Below are 22,778 nucleotides of genomic sequence, written 5' to 3'. Positions count from 1 at the left end.
TTATTTTTATTTATTTATTTTTAAAGAGTTTATTTATTTATTCATGAAATACACACGGAGAGAGAGGCAGAGACATAGGCAGAGGGAGAAGCAGGCTCCTTGCAAGGAGCCTGATGTGGGACTTGATCCTGGATCCTGGGATCATGCTCTGAGCCGAAGGCAGACGCTCAACCACTGAGCCACTCAGGCGCCCCAAGATTTTATTTACTTATTCATGAAAGACAGAGAAAGAGAGGCAGAGACACAGGTAGAGGGAGAAGCAGGCTCCCTGAAGGGAGCCCGATGTAGGACATGATCCCTGGACTCCAGAATCACCACCTGAACCAAAGGCAGATGCTCAACCCCTGAGCCACCCGGGTGCCCTTCTTAGAAACCTTTGTAAGACTATTGTTCTACATAAAACACTTTGTGAAATACTTTGCAACAGTTGAAGTAAAAATGTATAACACTCATATGTAATCAATTAGAGGGTGCAATGGATCTTTTCTGTGTACTTGTAAGACTGTTAATATGACTGAAGAATAGGAAATATTTTATAAAACATTACAAATCATTATTATATTGTCATTACACACAGCTTGTGAAGAGTTTCTGTGCACGCAGTCTGAGTAAGTAAATTAGAGACACATTTTAAGGAAATTTAATAAATCTTTTTTTTGTAATAAATCTTTTGTTTCTCATTTCTCTATCTGATTTTACAAGTGTTTTGAAGCTTAGAATATGTGGGCAACAAAATGTACAAATTTGTCTGTCACACACTCATAGGGACCCCCTTCTCTAATTAAACAAGATAAAATACTGTCTCACTCACTTTCAATCCTTTATATTAGCAGAAGGGATTTTCTCAGGGGTGCCTCTGCCTCATACTAGTCCCTCCTTTCAAGTGTCAGCATGCTAGAAAATCTAGAATTAAGATAAAGGAGCAACCTGTTTTGACAAGCTTATTTAAATGGGAATGCTCCCTGAAGGAGTATGACTTTAGCAGTTCAGTATGATTTCATTTATCCTAATGACCTCCCACCTCCACTCACTTATGCAAGGGAGCTAGCAGGCCTGAGGATCTGATAATTCTGGTCAGTTAGATAGCTAGAACTAAGCGTGGAAGAGGACAGGAAGAGGAACTGCAGGCAGAGGCAGAGTGAGGCAGGCAACTGAAGACCTCTCTTCTACTTAAACGCTGACTTAGGACCAGAAGAGTGCTAGTATTCAGATGGTGGGTTCTTTGGCTACAGTGTGCACAAAGAATGAAATAGCATTGTTTACAAAAGGGTAAAAGGGTGTCCAGTTGGGGGTGTAAGTCATTTTCCTCTGATGAACTTGAAAAAGCAAGATCAAAGCATCCTCAGACAATAACTACTATTGCCAGAAGACAGGTAATAGATAAGAAACAGTCACTGGACCAGGAGAGAAATGTCTTGTCTGGTTTAGACATTTCTATAATGAGAAATGGTTCAAAAGGAAACATTTAATAAATCCCTAAAAGGCAGTGAGGGTAGAATTGAGTGGGAGGCCATGAGGCACAAATCCAGGAGTTGGGTGAATTTATCTAACAGCCTCAGTAGAACTAAAGTTGAGTGAAGAACAAGGATGGTTAATTTGATGTTTTGCCAGTTTAGTGGGATTAAATTTCAAAAAATAAGCAAGTGGTTGGGAGTAGGGGATCCCTGGGTGGCTCAGCGGTTTAGCGCCTGCCTTTGGCCTGGGGCGCGATCCTGGAGTCCCGGGATCGAGTCCCGCGTCAGGCTCCCGGCATGGATCCTGCTTCTCCCTCTGCCTGGGTTTCTGCCTCTCTCTCTCTCTCTCTCTCTCTCTAAAGAATAAATAAATCTTTAAAAAAAATAAAAATAAAGTGTTAAAAAAAAAAAAGAGGTTGGGAGTACTGGCAAAAGGAAGGTTAAGAGGATCAGCTACAGGTCCTAGTTTAGAAAGAAGGGACTGAAAACAGATAAAGTTCCTGAACCACAGAATCAGAGATTTTCAGATCTTCCAGAAGAGAAACTGAAAGCCTAGAAAGTCACTTCTCAAAGGGACAATTGGAGGCAGGCAAAAAATATCTCTGTCTATGTTTCTGCCTCCATTCTATGTTGCCTCTCATAGAAGATTCTTAATACTCTTTGAATCCCTTGTGACACAAAGCTGAGGATTCTAAGAGAGCACTCAACCAAAAAATGAAAGAATGAACAAAAGAAAGAAGTATATGATGCAATATATACATCAAATGTGTATATATAGATACATTCACACCAAAAATAGAATCCTAAAATTTCATCAGATTCATAGGCTCTCCAGCTTATTGGTGACTCTTATTTGCTCCAAGAAACAGGTCCTAACAGCTGACTCAGTCATGGAAAGTGTGCAATAGAGCATGGGACTCAAGCCTTGACTCTTTGGACAGAAGACCTCAAAAGAGTGCCTCTGAAAGCAGGAGAGTGGTGGAGAGACTGAATAGAGGAGATGGCCTGTGAGAACAATCCCATGAAATGCAGATAAACTCTTGTGCTCAATCCTAAACCAGGGGTGGATTTGAAGCTAAACCACATATCAAATACTTTGAGAACTGAACTTACAGGTAGACCACAGCCCAGGTCTCACACTGACCTCTGGGTGATGGTGACATGGGAAAAATGTAGATGGTATGATAAAGGCTTTGGGTGGTGAACTGATATTGGAACTGTAGTCCACAGAATGTGAGTCAAAATATGCCAAAAATGGAGCTGGCCTACAAAAACAACAGCAGAAACAACTACAACAAATCAACATTCTCTTTTGGATTTAAGCAGATAGCATAGGTTGAAAGTAAAAGGATAGAAAAAGACGCATTTCAAACACCAATGAAAAAAATACTAATGTGTTGTATCAGACAAAAAAGGCTTCAGAGCAAGGAAAACCGCCAAGAATAAAGAGGAGTATGATGTAATGATAAAACAGTCAATTCACCAAGAAGACCTAACATTTCTAAATGTGTATGGTCTTAATAAAACTTACAGATACATGAAGCAAAAACTGATAGAACTGAAACAAGAAATAGACAAATCTACAATTACATAAGGCTGTGAAGATCTCAATACTTCTCTCAGTGTTTGATGAAAAAAGTTAACAGTAAATCAGCCAGTATAAAGAACTCAACAACACAATCATCCAGTTGGATCTACTTGATATTCGTAGGATGTTTTACCCAACATTAGAATATACATTCTTTTTTGAGTGTCCATGAAACATTCATCAAGGTAGACCAAAGCCCATGTCATAAAACAAACCTTAACAAATGTTAAAGAATTGAATCCACACAAGGTATATTCTCTGACAACAATATGATTAAACTGAAATCAATAACAGAAAACCTGGAAAATCCCCAAATAAAAGCATTCTTATAAATAATTCATGAAATCAAAGGTGAAGGCTTCAGGGAAATTAGAAAAGGTTTTGACCTGAGCTAAAATATAAATATAATAGATGAAAATGTATAGAATGAAGCTATATTAGGTGCTCTGAAGGAAACCCATAGCATTAAATGCTTTTATTAAAAAAGAAGAAAAGTCTTTAATGAACAATTTAAATTTTTATCTTAAAAAACTAGAAAATGAAGAGCAATAATTATCCAAAGAATTGTAAAGAAATAAACAATCAGGGATCCCTGGGTAGCTCAGCGGAGGGATCCCTGGGTGGCTCAGCAGTTTAGCGCCTGCCTTTGGCCCAGGGCGCGATCCTGGAGTCTCAGGATCAAGTCCCACTTCGGGCTCCCTGCATGGAGCCTGCTTCTCCCTCTGCCTGTGTCTCTGCCTCTCTCTCCCCCCACCATGTCTATCATGAATAAATAAATAAAATCTTAAAAAAAAAGAAATAAACAATCAAGGTAAGGTCAAAAATAAATAGAAAACAAAAAAGAGAGAGAGAGAGAGAGAAAATCAATGAAATCAAAATCTGTTTCTCATAAAGGATTATGAGAGGTTGTTAAACCTCTATGTGAAATGACCTCATAACCTCATAAAGGTTGTTAAACCTCTATCTGAAATGGAGACAAAATTATCACTATCAAGAATAAAAGAGGGATGTTATTAAGACATTAAAATAGTGATAAGGAAATACCAAGAACATACACTTAATGATGTAAATGAAGTGGATCAATTAATTCCTTGAAAGCCAGAAAATACTAAATTCACCAACGAAGTAGATAACATGAATAAACCTATGTCTATGAGAGAAATTGAATTTATAGTATAACATTTTCCCAAAAGGAAATCTCCAGTCCCAGATGGTTAGTGATGAATTCTACCAAACTTTCAAAGAAGGAATAGCACCAATTCTATACCAATATTTTCCAGGAAATTAAGAGAAAGTACTTCTAAGCTTATCTTACAAAGGCAAAATTACCCCAATGCCAAAAAACAGTACAGGAAAAGAGAACTAGATACCAATTTCCCTCATGAACATAGCCACAAAAATCCTTAACACAGTATTAGCAATTCAAATTTAGCAAATATAAAAAGAATAGTAGGTAACAACCAAGTGAGTCTCATCCTGGGATGTAAGACTAATTCGACATTTGAAAAACATTTTATGTAATTAATCATATTAACAGACTAAAAAAGTAAACCACATGTTTATAACTATTCATCATGCAAAAACAGTATTTGATAGAATTTAAAATGTATTCATTAAAAGAAAAACCAGGAAACTAGGGAAAGAAACAAACTTTTATTTATTTATTTATTAAAAGATTTTATTTATGAGAGACATGAGAGTCACACACAGAGAGAGAAGGCAGAGACATAGGCAGAAGGAGAAGCAGGCTCCATGCAGGGAGCCCGATGTGGGACTTGATCCCGGGACTCTGGGATCATGCCCTGAGCTGGAAGGCAGATGCTTAACCACTGAGCCACCCAGGCATCCCAAGAAGGGAACTTAAAAAAAAAGACATTTACTTACCTATTTTACTGAAAGAGAGAGAGAGAGAGAGCAGGAGAGGGGCAGAGGGGGAAGGAGAGAGCAAATCCGAAGCCGACTCTTCCTGAGCACAGGGCTGGATGTGGGACTCAGTCTCACGACCCCAAGATCATGACCTGATATGAAATCAAGAGTTGGACACTCAACTGAATGAGCCACCCAGGTGCCCCAGAAGAGAACTTCTTTAAGGTGATAAAGGGCATCTACATAACACCCTTAGCTAACATCATATTTTCATGATGAAAGGCCAAATTACTTAGATTTTGAACAAGGCAAGATGTCTACCCTTTCCCTGGATGTTTAGCTTTGTGCCAGAAGTCTTAGCCAGGGCATTAGGGAAAGAAAAGAGAGAGAGAGAGAAGGTGTAGAAAGAAATAATGGAAAGAAAGAAAGAAAGAAAGAAAGAAAGAAAGAAAGAAAGAAAGAAAGAAAGAAAGAAAAGAAAGAAAAGAAAAAAGAAAAGAAAAGAAAAGAAAGACAAGAAAAGAAAAGAAAAGAAAAGACACATAGGAAGGGAAAATTAAAATAGTTCCTCTTTTCATATGGGCTACATAGAAAATACCAAAGAATACAGAATAAAACTCCTGGAACTAATAAGCGTATTTAAGAAGTCTTACTACACAGTGTTAACATTTAAAAAAATCATTTTTCTTTATACTATCAATGAATAATTGACAATTACAATTAAGATATCTTTTGTGGAGGCTCCAAATAGGAAAATACTCAAGGATAAATCTAACAAAATGGGCAGGATCTGTCTGTCCAAAACTACAAAATATTGATTTTAAAAAAGAAGGAAAAAAGAATACCCAAGTAAATGGAAAGACATGCAGGGCTCATGAGTTAGAATTTCAACATAGTTAAGATACCAATTCTTCCCAGACTGATTTATAGTTTTGATATAATATGAATCAAAATACCAACATGATTTTTTTGACATTTAGATAAACTGAATCTAAGCTGTACACTTTTATAATTTTTGTTCAGGGAGAAACCAGCCATCATCTAGGTTGTAAGGCTACCTTGAGTTTACCATGTGTGGCCAGGGAGTGATGTTGACCAGCCCTGAGAAATTATAGCTGTCCTAGCCTAGGCTTGGACATGTCATCTTGCATATTTTAGTCCAAAAGACCCTACAAACACCCCAAGCGTATGTCCCAAATTGAGTCATCCCAGTCATCTCTAGCTATTCAAACCACCCAGGTAAAACCTCAGATATCATGGAGCTCAAGTAGTCTTTTACTTATGTGACAGAAGAAGCAGAAGTTCTTTCTTTCAATTTTATAAACAAACATTTGTTGAGTAATAGTTATATGCCAGGTACTATGTTAAGTGTTTTCTATCGTTATTTCCATTAATCCATAAACCCTATGTAGTAATCACTATTATCACCATGCTATCATTTTATAGATGAGGAAACTGAGATATAGATAAGACTATATGTTTTCCTCAAAATTGCCACTTATTTGGTAGATTGAACTACTTTTGCCAAACACTATTCCAAATTCTCTTCCTAATGGAAGGTTATATATTCTGCTCTAGTAAACTCAGGAGTGGCCATTAGTAACGTGGGTAATACTCAGAGGAAGAAGCTTCAAGAGGGTATGGTTTCACATGTCTCTTTGTCTCAGTGACGGGCAATATTCCAACTACAGGCTACTTTACTAACTTGATTCCCATAACGATGACATCAATTCATCCAAGATGAGTCTTGTCATGTGAATGTAACCACTGCGATTTTCCAGATCACTCTGAACCCAGCCTGTCCTCACTGATATTTTCACACAGCTACTAACTAGCAGAATTGGAACTCCACTTATTTATTGGTTTACTTTCTTTTCAGAATCTCAAATAGCATGCTAGAAGAACTTTAATTTAGAAAACAGTAGGCTATACACAATAAACTTCTTTGAGAAGATATACCTCAAATGTCCTAGTACAATCATTATTTCAATCTCTTTATAAAAAGAAGCTTCAGGTTATACACTAGGTGAAATTACAAATGTTTCTTGTTCTTTCAAGGGAGTTTTTTCCTCCATTATATGATATAGGAAGATGGTTAAAGTTTCTAAAGCAAATGATTAGGCTGTGAGATCTTGTAAAAAAAAACATGAAATAATAATAAATACAAAATAATAAAAAATAAATGTACTTTTGGGTAAGGTGGAAGAGATTTAAAATTTAAACTATCATAAAATTCATATTCTTTCAGTCAGAAAATCTATTGTTGTGTTTGTTGTTTTAACTCAACTGAGGTGTAAAAGAAGTTTATATTTATGCTTTCCAGAAGCTCATGTTAAGAAGGCTATGTGCAGGCAGGAGAGAAAAGTATAAGATGATTAATCAGAGGAATACAGGTAAGTGACATATCTATTACCAATATGCCGTGGGAACATTGAGGAGGGGATATCAAACACTGATGAGATCAAGAAAAGCTTCGTCTGACATGAATAGTTTCTCAGACATTAGGAGAAGGGCATTATGAGCAAGGATCATAGCATATGCAGATCTCTGGAAGCGAGAAAAGTCTGGGATTTTCTGGGAAAAGGTATTTCAGAATTGTTGAGGCCCAAGTGTCTGTCAGGGAGTGGTAGGAGATGAGCCACAAACCACAGCTAGTAAAGCAGCGCTAAAGGAATTGCCATATGAATCAAAGCTAACTCACCATTTTCCTGGCTCTCTGAATCATCCCAGTGTTACAGAGTTTCCTTATTCTGTGTAATAAACAGCCTTTGTCTATGAGAAGGAAATGCACTTCACTCAGTCTATTATGACTGGCTTTTTCTGGAGGATGAGAGAGGGTTTATAGTATCGATACAAAGTAAAAACTGCTTACTTTACATTTCTCTTAAAAATAAATAAGCACAAGGGTGCCTGGGTGGCTTAGCTGGTTGAGTGTGGGACTTTTGATCTTGGCTCAGGTCTTGATCTCATGGTTGTGAGTTTGAGCCCACATTGGGCTCCATGCCTACTTTAAAATAAATAAAAGTAAATAAATAGGTGCATAAAATTTGCCACACACACACACACACACACACACACACACACACACAGATATCTAAAAGAAGTACAGGGACGCCTGGGTGGCTCAGTGGTTGAGTGTCTGCCTTTGGCTCAGGGCATGATCCCAGAGTCCCGGGATCGAGTCCCACATCGGGCTCCCTGCATGGAGCCTCCTTCTCCTTCTGCATATGTCTCTGCCTCTCTCTCTCTCTCTCTCTCTCTCTGTGTGTTTCTCATGAATAAATAAATAAAATCTTAAAAAAATGAAAGAAGTAGAGTTCTAAGTAAACAATACAGATTGTGAAGGTAATTGCTTGCTCAGGAAAGGAAAAGCTTTCCAATAAATGGTAACAAAAAACTAGATATCCTTTTTTTTTAAACAACCTTGATCTCTGCCTTATTCTATACCCCCAAATAAATTCACAATGGATCATATACTTATGATCTAAAGCTAAGACAATAGAGCTTTTGGAGGAAAACATGGAAGAATCTTTTTGATCCAGTAGTAAGTAAAGGTTATTTGTGTCATAGAAAACAATAACTAGAAAAGATAAAACAAGATAAATTAGACTTTGTTGAAATTTAAAACTTCTGGTTATTGGCAGGCAGCATTAGAAAAATAGCCACTGGCTTGAAAAAAGTATTTGTAAGACATATATATGACAAAAGATGGGGTTAAAAATGTATAAAGAACTCTTACAACTCAATAATAAAAACACAAACAACTCAAATTAAACATAGGCCAAATATTTGAACAGGTACTTTATAAAAAGAAATTACCGGAATGGTAATAACCACAGGAAAAAATCAACATCATTATTCATCAGGAAATTTAAACTAAAAACTACAATGCAATACAATTATACACTCACTGGTAAGTCTAGAATTTTTTAAACAGATACGCCAAATGTTGATAAGAAAGTGGAGCAACTGGAACTCTGATTGGAAGATAAAATGGTACAACTAATTTGGAAAAACTTCTGGAATTTATTAATAAATCCAAACATGAACATACATTATGATCCTTTGAGTCTACTCTTAGGTATGTACCCAAGAGAATAAAAATATATATCCACAAAAAGATGTGTTTAAGAATGTTCATAGCAATTTTATTCATAATAGCAAAAATGGGACATTTCAGGTATCCATCAACACCAGAAAGGGTAAATAAGCAATAGTATATCCATACATCGGGATACTACTCACCAATAAAAAGGAATAGAATACTGATATACACAACAACATGGATTTCAAAGACACTTAACTGAGTTAAAATGTGCACACACACAAAAGAGTATGATATATAAATATATTTCTATTATATTCTACAATGTAAGAAATTAGAATATTTACTGACTCTGGGGAACTGGAAATAGATTACACTGGAAAGAATGTGAAAAATATTTCTGAGATGATGGTAATACCTATTATAACAGTTTTTGGATCAGAGATGTAAAGATTTGTCAAAATTCAGTGAATGCAGACTTAAGAATTGTTATTACATATGTAATTATTTTTCACAGAGGAAAAAATTCAAATATTAATCTTATTTAATGATATGCATGCCAAAGTATTCATGGTGCATACTATCGGCTGTTTTCTTTGAAATGAATCCAAAGTTAAGATGAATTAATGGATAGATAAAGGGATGGATAAATAGATACTTTATAAAACACCTTTTCTAAAATATTACTGACAGAATTTAGGTGGTGGATACATACGTGTTCACTAAATTTTTTTTCAATTTAGCTGTATATTGGACGTTTTCATAATAAAAATGTAGAAAAATATTACTTCTCACATTTTCCCAGCTCAATGGTAGGTTGAGAATAATAATAATAATATAGTCTCACGATTCTTAGGCAGACAGCCCTAGGGCCACATCCACCCACTTACCCTTCCGTCCATTAAAGCAGAAATGAAGTCACAGGGTGGGTGGACATTGTCATGCCTAGTTCATAAGCAGCCTGTTGCCACTCCACATTCCAGCAGCTGCTTCACGGCTTAGGACTGACAGTTAAGCAAAACACAAGTCCCCACTGGGAACACAAACTTCAAGTGGAAGGACAAGAATCAGGCCAGTATGGACAGTTAAGGTTGAAGGTTCTGCTAACAAACCGTGGGAAGTGGGTTTTTCACTAAAGACTAACATGTTCAAGTTAACCGAAATGTTATAGATCTATTACAGTGCTTTCAGCCTGAAAAGAATATTGCAGTCAGTTAAATGATCCTTTAGCATCTAGTATTTCCTACTCATTCTCTTGCTTATTTCCCAAGTAATAAATTGCATAGACAACTTTTTAGAAAACTGTCAGTATAATTCACGTATGTCCCCCATCCCACTTATTTTCTCATGCACAATCTCCCATGTCTCAGAAGAATTATCAGCTTACACAGTTCTACAAGCCAGAAAACTAGGAGTAATGTCTAGCTGCCAATTTCCCTTACCCCAAGTATTCAACCCATCCCTGTCTTGGTAATTCTAGATGTTCTCACATTCTTCCATTTCTATCAACTGTCTTTGACTTAATTCAGTCCATCATCTTATACCTGGACCACTGCATGAGTCTCTTTACTTGTCTTTTTATTTTTTCTCTCCTCATTCCAATCTGTCATTCATATAACAGCAGAAATGATTTTTCTCAAAATATAGCTGTATTATATCCCTACCTTGCTTAAAATCTTTCATTGTTCTCTCCTTGTGCTTAGCCTTAAGCCACACTCTTTGTGATAAATTGGAAGACTCTCTGGCACACATCTCACTTCTCTGAAGCCATGCCACCCGCTTTTACCATTACAAGTCCAGCATGCTCTAAGACCGCTCGAGCTTTCACAGGCCATACTTTCTGGAATGCTCTTTCCCCCGCTCTCGTTCTGTGTGCCTAGTTTTTCTGTTCTAACACTTTCTGTTATCTCTAGATGAATAAGGTCTAGCTTCTATTTAGGGATGCTTAAGTTTATCTCTTCATACTCCATTTCAGTAGTTTTCCAAATATTTTTGGAGTTATTTTTGAACTTATTGCAAGGGATCCAAGAATCTTTATATAAACTGAGAATTGCTTTTACATTCAATCCGTTCTATTTTGTGCCCATGGATTCTGTTTTTCAAGAGTATGTAAATGGTATTATGATTAATAAAATAAAAATTCATTTAAGTATAGTCCTGGATTCTAGTAGAATTTGATATTGTTTTTAATCAACTGATAACAAAAATAAAAATATTATCACCTGGGATTCATAGCGTTATCTTTAACAAAAGAGCTTCTCATCCATAAAATGTTTTAAACCACTGTTCCATACTGTTGCAAATAAATTTAAAATAATTCGTTCTTATGATATATTTTACTTTTCTACTGAGTAGGATAAAATTTTCTATATTTAATATTGGAATGTTAGAAATTAAAGGCATCCCTGAAGTACTTTGGTTTAATTCCTTTATATCGTAAAAAAGGAAAGGGTAAGTGAAAGACTTAAAATATTTATCTAATCACACAAATGGTAGCAGAGTAGAATCAACAGACTGATGTTTGACTATAGGACTGATGTCCTATAGTTTGGTGCTCTTTCCATCAATCCCTGCTACCTTTGAAATGGGGTGGGACACCAGATTTCTGAGGCAAGTCTCAAATGAGAGTTCTAGTCTATTCATTCTCTTTCTTCCCTTTTTTTTTTCCATTCTCTTTCTTCCTGCTCTCGCTTTAATTTATCCAGGCTATAATCTCACTGTATCAAGTGTTTCTTTTTTACTGGTAATTAAAGAAATATTTAACCAGCTGCATATTAACATGAAAATGACCACACAAGAAAAATGGTTGCTAAGCAAAGGTAGTGTAATTCCCCACAAATAATCAAGTAATTGTACTGAGAGCTATAAAACATGCACGTAATCATGTATCACTACTAAAGCATCCTTTCTACTCAAATTTTTCTCATAAATTCTAGAGCAGCATTAAAGTAGTTCCTTGATGCCAATGCCAACAAACTTAAAACTTGACTTGTAATAAAGCTTGGGTCCCAGATGTTCCTATTGGCTATCCTGTTACACAACAGAATTAATATTATAGTTGGACATTAAATGCTTTCATAGATTTCTGCTATAGTCCGATTGACGTCAACTTTAAATAGGAGCATTGAAATCCTAAAACTCAGATGGACCAGTACTCAGTCTGCTAGATTTAAATCTACTATGAAGACATGGGTTTCATTTAGGTAGAGAGTTTTTAAATCCAAAGAGAGAAATATAAAGTCCTCTCCATTTAAATTTATTTTCACACTAAGTCTGTTTCCTAAGAACCATGAGACACCATGTTTAAATAACTAGTGCATCTCTGGGCACTTATCATCCTACTTTTTCTCCACTGTTCAAATGAATATTTGTAAGATTCACTTGGGAGCCTTGCATAAAGTAGATTCCTGGGAAGCACTCTCAGAGACTGATTCAGTAGAACTGGGTTGAGAGCCAGTGCTTTATATTTTTAGCAAGCACTCCCAAGTGATTCTGGTGCAGGTTTCTGTGATCACACATGGAGGAAACATTGCAAGTGCAGCAATATTGGTCATGGGGCACACAGCCTTTCTTCATTCAGGCATGTGTGAGGCTAGGGTGGCCTGAGACAGGGCAATGATCCAGGGGGAAGCACAGCTCTCCAGCAAGTTGGACTTGAGAAAGTTGAGAAAACTCTCCCTGTGATAACCATAATCTTAAAAAGACCTACAGCAGTCCTGAAACAAAAGCGCCTTATTTTCTTCACAGACTTTGTGAGAAGATGAGCCGCACAACTACTACCTGGCAAGACAATGATATTATCCCCAAGTTGGTTCATGACATTCCTTATTCCGTGTGTACTGGAACATGAGGCAGAGCTGTAGTCTTTTTTTTAAATGAAACAAATATTTTGAGTACTTTTTTAAAAAAGATTTTATTTATTTATTTGAGAGAGAGAGTGAGTGAGTGAGAGCATGACAGCATGAGTGGAAGGAGGTGCAGATGTAGATGGAGACTCCTTGCTGAGTGGGGAGCCGATGAGGGCTCATTCCCAGAACGCTGGGATCTTGAGCTAAAGGCAGATGCGTAACCGATTGAGCCACCCAGAGTGGGCACCCCAAGAGTACTTTTAAACATTCTTTTTAAAAGAGTCTTATTGAAGACTAAGGCTACATATGAGATAATCTTATTCTTTCTTCTCTTCTCTTCTCTTCTCTTCTCTTCTCTTCTCTTCTCTTCTCTTCTCTTCTCTTCTCTTCCCTCTCTTCTCTTCTCTTCTCTTCTCCTCTTCTCTTTTTTTAAGAGAGGAAGGCAGGGAAGGGAGGGCAGAGGAGAGAGACTCTTTAGCGGGCTCCATCTCACAACCCTGAGATCATGACCTGAGCTGAAATCAGGAGTCAGATGCCTAGCCAACTGAGCCTCCCAGGTGCCCCCAAGATGATCTTATTCTATTGTTAAAAGCCGGAAAAGGCCCACTGCAAAGATTTGAAAATGAGCAGTAAGTGCCACTTACCCGTGTGTAACCACATGGTTCAGATTCCTAAAGATTCTCTAAGGGGAAGAGAATCTAGATTCACTTAAAAGTGAGTTCATTAGTGGAGAGGAATACATGTCATCCTAATAATAAGAATAATGATAATATAATAAAGCCAGTTACAGTATTTACATTATCAGAATTCTCAAACCGATTTACCCTGGCCATACGTTTCCTTCAAAATCCAGTCAAACTCTGTGGCTTCAACTGAACTGAACTGAAAAGGCTTTTTGTATCTTTAGACTCAAAAGTTCCAATTATCCTAAATTACCACACATTTTCTGCATTGGCACCATTGTGATGTCTCTGAAAAGGGGTGATAGGGCCTCATTTTACTAAAGACAAACAGATCAACTAGACTTCCTTGGGTAGTGGAGTTGGGGCCCACCTTTGAGGCTGAGAAAAAAAATGCTTTGTAAGACAGATCCACATTGAGTGTCCTTATGGACAAAAGATGACTCTCCCTTCTGTAATTTCTCAGTTAATCTCACAGATGCCTCACTTCCAGCCCACATTAGTACATGTGTTACACTATGTTTATTGGATTGTAGTCATTCACATGCTGTGTTCAGGTTCAGTACTTGTGTTCCTTGATGAAATAAAGTTCTGCAACAGGAGTCTTATACTCAGGGAAATAGTAGAGTAAATTCATGTATATATTTTTCTTAACTTTGGATTTTTCTTCTACGAGTTTTTCAGATCTTTAAGATTTGCTACCACACGTCAATTGTGAGATTACAACTCATTAAGAGTAAAACAATGAACTTGCTTATTTCAACCACTTACAAATATTCTGTGGAGTATTGCTAAAATATCCGTCCCTTCCAGGTGCTCTGCAACCTGAATGAGTGAAACCACAGGTGTGCTGATTAGGCTGCAAATAAAAGACTATGCCTGAATCACAATGTGATGCCTGTATATGAAAGTGTTTGGGACTCACCTCCAAAATGAGGTCCTTGCTGGTACAATCACCTGGTAGGAATAGTTTATTCAGGTGGGAAAACAGATGTGAGACAGAAAGCTCTAATGGAAGTTCTCAGGAAAACTGTCTTAACCTTGGAGGTGCCAAGATGTCTACAAGAAAGCTTCTTGGGAGGTGTCTAATTTCATTCACTTAATGAGGAGACTGGGAGGTCAGATCAGTTGCTCTGATTCTAAAGTTCCAGAGCTGCACAGAGCTTGTCTCTACACTTAGAGCTGCAGATGTGCTTACATCAAATCAAGGTTCAGCCTCATGACCAGACCACCTAGTTAAAGGTTAACAAAGATCCAGAATAGCAAAACACCCACATGCACACATAAAAAAGGCAGTTTGGATTAACTTAGTTTAACAGAATAAATCTAGAAGGAAAAAGTTCATATTTTTAAAAGAAACCATTAATATGTCATCAAAATTATGATTATTTGTATGTAATTTCTGATCATTTATTCTCATGTTGATAGATTTAAAATAACTTACTATTGTCCTTATAGCTTCTTCATGCACGATTTATTTATTAAAAAGTTAAATTGCAATGAATGAAATGGCACAGGAAAAGATGTGTTTATATAATTAACAACTGATGATGAAATGTCATTTTTGGGAATGTGATCAAAATACTGAGGCAATTAAATTTTAAATAATCTTCTATTTTCCATCATTGCTTCATTGTCTTTGATGCCTACAGGTATTATATGTAAGGCATTTCAAATTACCTTCCTAGTGTAAGCAGATGGAGTTGGAAAGGAAGAACAATGGTGTTTGTCTCATTGCCCATATTTAGTGCTATTGAATGTGTGTGAGCTTTTGTGTATAGCTTTATATCCTGTTGCTCCTGTCCTCCTGTGCCAAAGGCTCTGCTTTTTAAATTAAAATTGGTTCTCAATAACCACCTTCAGGAAATCCCCCAAAAGTATTTTTGTAACTTCCTGCATCCTGAGTGCCTTTTTTTTTTTTTTTTTTTCTTTTTTCTTTTTAGGATATCTTGAGAAAAGAAGAACCCTTAGGACCTCTTCTTTTCCTGTCCTGACCCAGACAGGTTTGCTGCTTGTTCAGTCTAGTAAAATGATCTCATGAAAGCATAACAAGTAAGGTTGTGATTAAATATGTAGCTAGTAATAGGTATTCAGCTATTAGGTATTTATAGGTATTATCACAGTAACTATGAGTGTTTTATGTATCATACTTCAGTCAGTTTGTAAACTGATCAGATATGTCCACTTACTTTTTAAGGATGCTCAAAGGTATTCAGAACAGATTTGCCAAAACAATGTTACTTTATTGTTAAAATAACAACTGCAGTGATGCATATGCAAAATTCTTGCCCAAAGGTCTGGGAGAATGGACTTTATTATGTTGGCATGTAGCTCCAAAATTTCCATTTCTCTCTTCCAATAGTAAGGGAAAGGTCATGTAGAGTGCTCATCAAGGTGGCTGGATTTATACTAACCTCTGCGTGCTTATAACTTTCTGAACATTAGAACTATGTTAGGTTGTCTATTATAAAAGGTCACACCCACAGCCATATTTAAGGGTAATTACATACTTATGGGATCCTTACTGAAGGTGCAGCCATAAGCAGCCATATTGGTACCATGAGATCCAAGCTAGAGCTGAGATCCTACCCAAGAGAAACAAATCCAAAGGAACCTATCATATGCTGGGCCAATTGTTTTCACCCTTTTAGGATTTTAACTGGAAAGGAATGAAATTATTTGGCAGCTGGGAAGAAGGAATTAATGCGGAGAGGATGAAAGAGTGATTTCATGATGTAGAATCAATTTTGTGAGAAATAATGGGAAGCTAAAATTATGAGATAACACAAGCTCAGGGTAATTGTGAACCAGATAGAGGAGAAAAACTCCATTGAGAAAAAAAGGAGAACAGGAATTGGAAAAAGCAGGACACTTGCATAAAAAAAATAAAGGAGAATCAACAATGTCTGAAGCTGCCCAGATCATTGATGCCTTCGCTGCTTCAGTTTCATTCCTATTCATATCGGCTTCCTGTAGCTGCTGTAAGAAATGACCACAAACTTGGTGACTCAAAACCAAAGCTTATTCTCTCACAATTAAGGAGTCAAAGGTGTCAGCAGGGTCATGCTCCCTCTAAAGGCTCTGGGGAAGAACCCATTCCATGCCTCTTTCATCATCTGGTGGCTGTAGACACCCCACATCACTTCAATTTCTGTCTCCAGCTTCACTTTACCTTCTCTTCTGGGTGTGTCTCATCTCCTTCTGCCTCTATTTTATAGGGATCATGGTCATGGCACATAGAGCCCACCCAGATAATCTAGGAGAGTCTCCTCACCTTAAAATCCCTAAATTATTATATCTGTAAACCCCCCCCTTTTTTTTTTCAGAAAAGACAACATTCACATATTCTTGGGATAAGTATATAGTCATATTGTTGGGAGCCATTCTTAGCTCACTGTATTATCCGTGTGACTCTGTAATGACAAAGTTCATTTCTCCGAGGGACACCTGACTCTGACAGAGTGGATCTTCAGAAATAATGAAATGAAATGTACAGAAAGGAAATGAAGTAAAAATATAAAATGAAATAAATATCTAAAATAAAAACACATGTAAAAGAAAAATATGGAATATATTTAAAATATATAAAATAAAGATATATAAAATATACATATATAATATATATATAAAATAAAGATAGATAAAAGAGAAACTTAGGTTTTACCCAGTACTCCACAAGCAGTGCCACCTTCTCATTCTCAAGTTCGAAGATTAAAGTTGGGGTGTAATGTGGATGGGGAAAGAGAGGATCATGTCTCATCTTGAGAAAGAAACCATGAAACCAGTTCAGAAAATATCCATGACAAATCTGGTATTGTCCCTGAATGTTCATGTTCACAGTTAGGGCCTCCAGAAAAGAAGGAATCAGAAATCTCTTACAGTAAATTCATAAAATGACCACTGCCTTGCTATCAATAATGTTTTTATCATTCATTTAGTAAATATTAATTCTGTGGCTTTCTAGTTTCCCCACAAGGCCCCAGGTTGCAAAATAAAAAATTAACCTTTCCTTTAAGGAGCTTACAGACTGGTATAGAATAAATACATACAAACAATAGCAATGATTTTTGCTACACATATCAGGCTGTGAGAGCACAGAGAGGGGCAGCTTGAAAGCTTGATGATATTAAGGAAGAATTTGCTTTTGGAGTGACTTTGGAAGGAGGTGAACAGCAGGGAGTGGAGAGCGTTTAAGGAACGTTGAAAAGATCCCCTGCCTTAGAGAATATCTTTTGCAGTCATCACCTGATGCTTAAATTTCACATGGATTTTTTTTTGGGGGCCTAAATCTTATGTAACCTGGTAAATCACTTTATCAGGTCTTTGCATGATAGCAAGTTTTTAAAAGGAGTTGAATAAAGAGTAAATGAGGTTATTGGAGTCAGCGTGTGTGTGTATGTGTGTGTGCGCGCATTTGTACCTGTGTGATAAGGGGTTACTGAAAAGGGAGAAGAAAAAAATTATTTTACATTCAGTATGCTCCTATCACTCTGCTTGGCATACTGTATTATCTTAATTAATTACCTTGACAATCCTCTAAGATACATATTTTTATTTTCTCACCTCAATTTCATGGATAAAGAAAGTGAGACTCAAAAAAAAAAAAAAAAAAAAGAATTAACTTGCCCAAGGTCATACAACCAATAAATGGCAGATATTTCAACTATACTCTGTCAGAACAGGATACTTCAGTTTCGGGGAATAGATTGTGCAAGATACAAAGGCATGAAAGAATATGGTATTGCTTGGGAATGATAAATAACAGTATGCTTGAGTGAAAATATAAACGAGAAGTTACAGAATATGAGTAAGAAAAGGTAGATAAAGGTTAGCTCCAAGTATCTTTTCACCAACTGAGGATTATGGAATTAGATCCAGTTTTTATTAAACTTCAAGAATATTAGTATGAACTTGCCCCAAGCAGGTCAGCCTGCAATCAGGTGGCAAATCTCATTGTTTCTTCTATTTGCCTTGTGTAGCCTATTGTAGTCTACCGACACCATCCTACTTCAGAATTTTATGACTTCTTGTCTGGATGATTACAGCAGCTTTCTACCTGTTTCTCTCCACCAGCTTCATTTGCTTTCCAGTTCTTTCTCAACAATACTGCAGGTTTAATCTTTAAAAGCTTGTGCCATTCCCTGTTGCAGAAAAGTGTGTGTGTGTGTGTGTGTGTGTATACTTTTTTTTGAGCGATTTTAAATTTGTAGCAAAATTGAGCAGAAAGTAGAGTTTCCATATACCCCCTATCACCACACATACATAAGTGGTAGGTTGTTACAATTGAACCTACACTGACACATTATTATCATCCAAAGTCCATAGTTTATGTTAGGGTTCAGATGGTCTACTCACTGTCTATGTTTTTTTTTAAGATTTTTTATTTATTCATTCATAGAGAGACAGAGAGAGGCAGAAACACAGGCAGATGGAGAGGCAGGCTCCATGCAGGGAGCCCGACGTGGGACTTGATCCCGGGTCTCCAGGGTCATGCTCTAGGCTGCAGGCGGCGCTAAACTGCTGCGCCACCGGGGCTGCCCATGTCTATGGGTTTTGACAAACATATAATGACCCACATCCACCATTATACCATCTAAAAATTCTCTGTGCTCTGTCTAGTTATTCCTCCCTACTCCTCAAATCCATGGAAACCATTAATCTTTTTTTTTTTTTTAAAGATTTTATTTTTTAATTCTTATTTATTTATGATAGTCACAGAGAGAGAGAGAGAGAGGCAGAGACATAGGCAGAGAGAGAAGCAGGCTCCATGCACCGGGAGCCCGACGTGGGATTCGATCCCGGGTCTCCAGGATCGCGCCCTGGGCCAAAGGCAGGCGCCAAACCGCTGCGCCACCCAGGGATCCCACCATTAATCTTTTTATTGTCTCTGTAGTTTTGCCTTTTCCAGAATGTCATATAGTTGGAAAGTATGTATGTACTATGTAGTATGTAGTATGTAGCCTTTTCGGATGGGCTTCCTTCACTTAGGAAGATGCCTTTAAGTTTCCTCCATGTCTTTCTTTTTAAAGATTTTATTTATTTATTTGAGATAGAGAGTGAGAGATATATATCTTAGGGGGAAGGGAGAAGAAGAGGGAGAAGCAGGCTCTCCACTGAGCAGAGCCCAACAAGGGGCTCAATCTCAGGACCCCAGGAGCATGACATGAGCCGAAGTCAGACACTTAACCAACTGAACCACCCAGGTGCCCCTCCTCCATGTCCTTACACCTCATTTCGTTTTTAGCACTAAATAGTATTTCATTGTCTGCAAACACTATAGTTTACCCATTCACTTACTGAAAGATACCTTGGTTGCTTCCAAATTTTGGTATTTATAAATAAAACTATAAACATCTGCATACAGATTCATTTGTATAAATGCCAAAGAGCACAATAGCTGGATTGTATAGTAAGAGTGTATTTAGTTTCGTAAGAAATGGCCAGACTGTCTTCCAAAATGACTGTAGGATTTTGCATTCCTATCAGCAATAAATGTGAGTTCCTGTCGCTCCACATCCTTGTTAGTATTTGACGTTGTCAGTGCTTTGGATTTGGCCATTTTGTTAGGTATGTAGTGGTTCTCTCATTTTAATTTTCAGTTCCCTGATGACATGGTGTTAAACATCTTTTCATGTGCGTACTTGCCATCTGTTTATCTGCTGTGGTGAGGTGTCTGTTAAGGTCTTTTTTTCCCCCCAATTTTTCAGTCGTGTTGCTTGTATTAAGAGTTCTCTGTGTACTTTGGATAACAGTCCTTTACCAGAGGTGTCTTTTGCAAATATTTTCTCCCAGTTTGTGATTTGTCTTCTCATTCTCCTACACTAATTCATTACTTAGTGTTATTGTACAATTGTTCTTTACTCTATGCTCTTTCAAAAACCTTTTTTAAAAAAAGTAGTATGTCAAAAAAAGAAAAAGCCCAAATTCCTCATTCTTGCGTTTAGGGATGTCCATAGTTCTGCCTAGCCTAAATTTCTAATCTATCCAAGAATCAGTCACTTTTGTGCCAGCCAAATAACCCTTCCTTTCTGGAACTCAGACACTGATGGAAGAAGTATAAATTGGTTTTGCAATGCTAGTTAGCCACCTTCAGAAAAATCTCCTTTGCTCTAGCAATTCCTCTTCCCAGAATGAATTCTAAAGACATAATTTTTATATCCAAACACCTTTCCACCCCTCTACCTTTTCTTTTCTAAAAGCGTTTGTGGCATTGTCATTTATTGTAGTGAACACAAGTTGGTTTCTCAGCTAATCTATTTTCCTCTTCTCAACAATTTTTGATTTGCATTCTATTATCCACCTCAGCCCTATTGCTCCAGGGTTGATACTTCCCTACTCCGGTCCTGAAGTTGAGTGTTATTGGTCTCAGGATAAATTCACTTTCTCAGTGAATTAATCAGGAATTAATTCAGAAACACTGCTCTATACTAATCTTCTGAAGGCTTTCTACCCACCACAGGAAATGGTTCATAAATGGGTATAAGAGACATGATAGGATATTTGCTGGGGGTGCTAGAGTAGGTGGTTTCTGTTATAATTGTTGCTGTGTTTTGGTGTCAGGTCCAGAACTGCTGCTGTATTTCTTCACCAGCCAAAGGACTAAGCAGACTCTTTAAGAAAAGCAGGGCCAAAGGATCTCAGAGAAATGGAGCCTTGGCTGTGATTGAACCATAGCTGAGCAGTGTCCCACTTCTGGATTTGAGCTAATCATGTGAGCTTTAATAATCCACCTAATGTTGTTTAAGATATTTAAATTGGACCTCCTCTTTTGATTGACTACATCAAACTGATACTTGCCTTATACATATTTGTAAACTCATAATCCTATATGACCAGTACCTTTGTAACTCTTTCGTGTTGAATGAACCAATGAATAAATAAACCAGACCTTTGCCACATCTTATAAATTCTCTAATTGGACAAGCTTTTTTCCAGTTGCTTTGGTTGGTCAGCTGAAGAAAGCATGTTAGAAAACCACATTCATAAACAAATAAAATTGCACCATGGATCATGATTACTGAACATGCTTTGTATCGTTGTTGAATTTCAACAACGTGTTTGCTGTTTAAAGGTGTTATATGAGATCGGATCTAGCACTGTACTAACAAATATTATTTACTTACAGAGGTTTGGATGAATTCACTCTGTTCTCTTACTGGTAGAAATGTGTTTAACACCTGTAAAACAAGACAGTGACAGAAATAGAACTTCAGGATAGCACCATCACTTTTGCAGAATGCCATTAATTCTGTCAAGATGTGATGGTAAACTTGTGAAAAGAATCTTAACAGCGGTCAGTTTTGATGTCAATATTTAATTTTGTGAAGGAAGGCAGTATAGTATCATTTTAGGTTCCCTTAAAACATCTCCTATAATTGTAGTTGCTTTAAGTTGGTGAAGAAAAAAGATGGAGAGCAAGTGAAATAACTTTTGGCTGGGGAGAAAAGCTCATCAAGCAACTCCTGGTTATGATATTTTCTGTGAACACTCATAGCTGCCAGAAGATAACCTAGAGCTTGAAACATATTCTTCAAGTATCTTGCATATCTTAAATTAAACTTATTAACACTTGCGGAAGGATAAAGGAGAAAGATCTAGTTGTATGTAAGATCTGTAAAGTTGAGGTTGTCATGTTTTTATAGATTTTATTTATTTTGAGAGAGAGACAGAGAGAGTGTGAGCAGAGTGAGAGGGAAGGGGCAGAGGGAGAGAGAGAATCTCAAACAGACTTCTTGCTGAGTGTGGAGCCCAACAGAGGGCAGGGGGCTCCATCTCATGACCCAGTTATGACCTGAGCCAAAATCAAGAATCACATGGTTAGTGGACTTGGCCACCCAGGTGCCCCTGAGATTGCCATTTTAACAAAGCTTCCTTATTTAGAGAGTTCCTTTTCCTTGGACATTCTGTAACCTGGCTGCCTCCTGAAAGTATGAGATAGGCGAGGCAGCGCATCCAACCCAGAACTGCAGCGTTGATAAAGTCAGTCTTGTCTCCAACTCACAGTCTGTATGATTTAGAGATACAGATTTTCAACTGAATACAAGCTCTGCTATGTGATGTTACATGACCTCTCTGAGCTTCATGTTATCTGTGAAATGTCAATAAATATCTTAAAAATATGAACTTCACTGCATGGTTGGGAGTATTTAAAATCAGGAATTACCAGACCTCAAAAGTTTCCCCCTAGACCTCCAGGTTTTGGAGGCTTTATGCTTCCTCCTTCCTGACCTTTACCTTTTCAAAATCTGCTTAAGGGATAAAGGATCTGATAAGATCACTCATATTTAGATGCAAATA

At 37.1% G+C, this 22,778-nt stretch overlaps 1 long non-coding RNA gene across 2 annotated transcripts in view; it reads left to right on the top strand.

Moving 5' to 3' along the window:
• LOC112650009 (uncharacterized) overlaps window positions 1-21,373 on the top strand; it is a 122,281-nt gene extending 100,908 nt beyond the window's left edge. Inside the window, exons 2-4 of one of the 2 annotated variants that reach the window (XR_007413976.1) lie at window positions 7,232-7,301; window positions 15,425-15,484; window positions 21,042-21,373. This is a non-coding gene — a long non-coding RNA (uncharacterized LOC112650009). The remainder of the gene's footprint in view (window positions 1-7,231; window positions 7,302-15,424; window positions 15,485-21,041) is intronic. The other variant, XR_003129870.3, reaches the window with a different exon arrangement.
• The last annotated feature ends 1,405 nt before the right edge of the window (window positions 21,374-22,778 follow it).

The sequence above is a fragment of the Canis lupus genome, chromosome 11, assembly GCF_003254725.2.
Source record: "Canis lupus dingo isolate Sandy chromosome 11, ASM325472v2, whole genome shotgun sequence".
NCBI classification, from domain to species: Eukaryota; Metazoa; Chordata; class Mammalia; order Carnivora; family Canidae; genus Canis; species Canis lupus.
The sequence above is the reverse complement of the archived record's forward strand: the minus strand, read 5'-3'. Positions and strand labels throughout refer to the sequence as shown.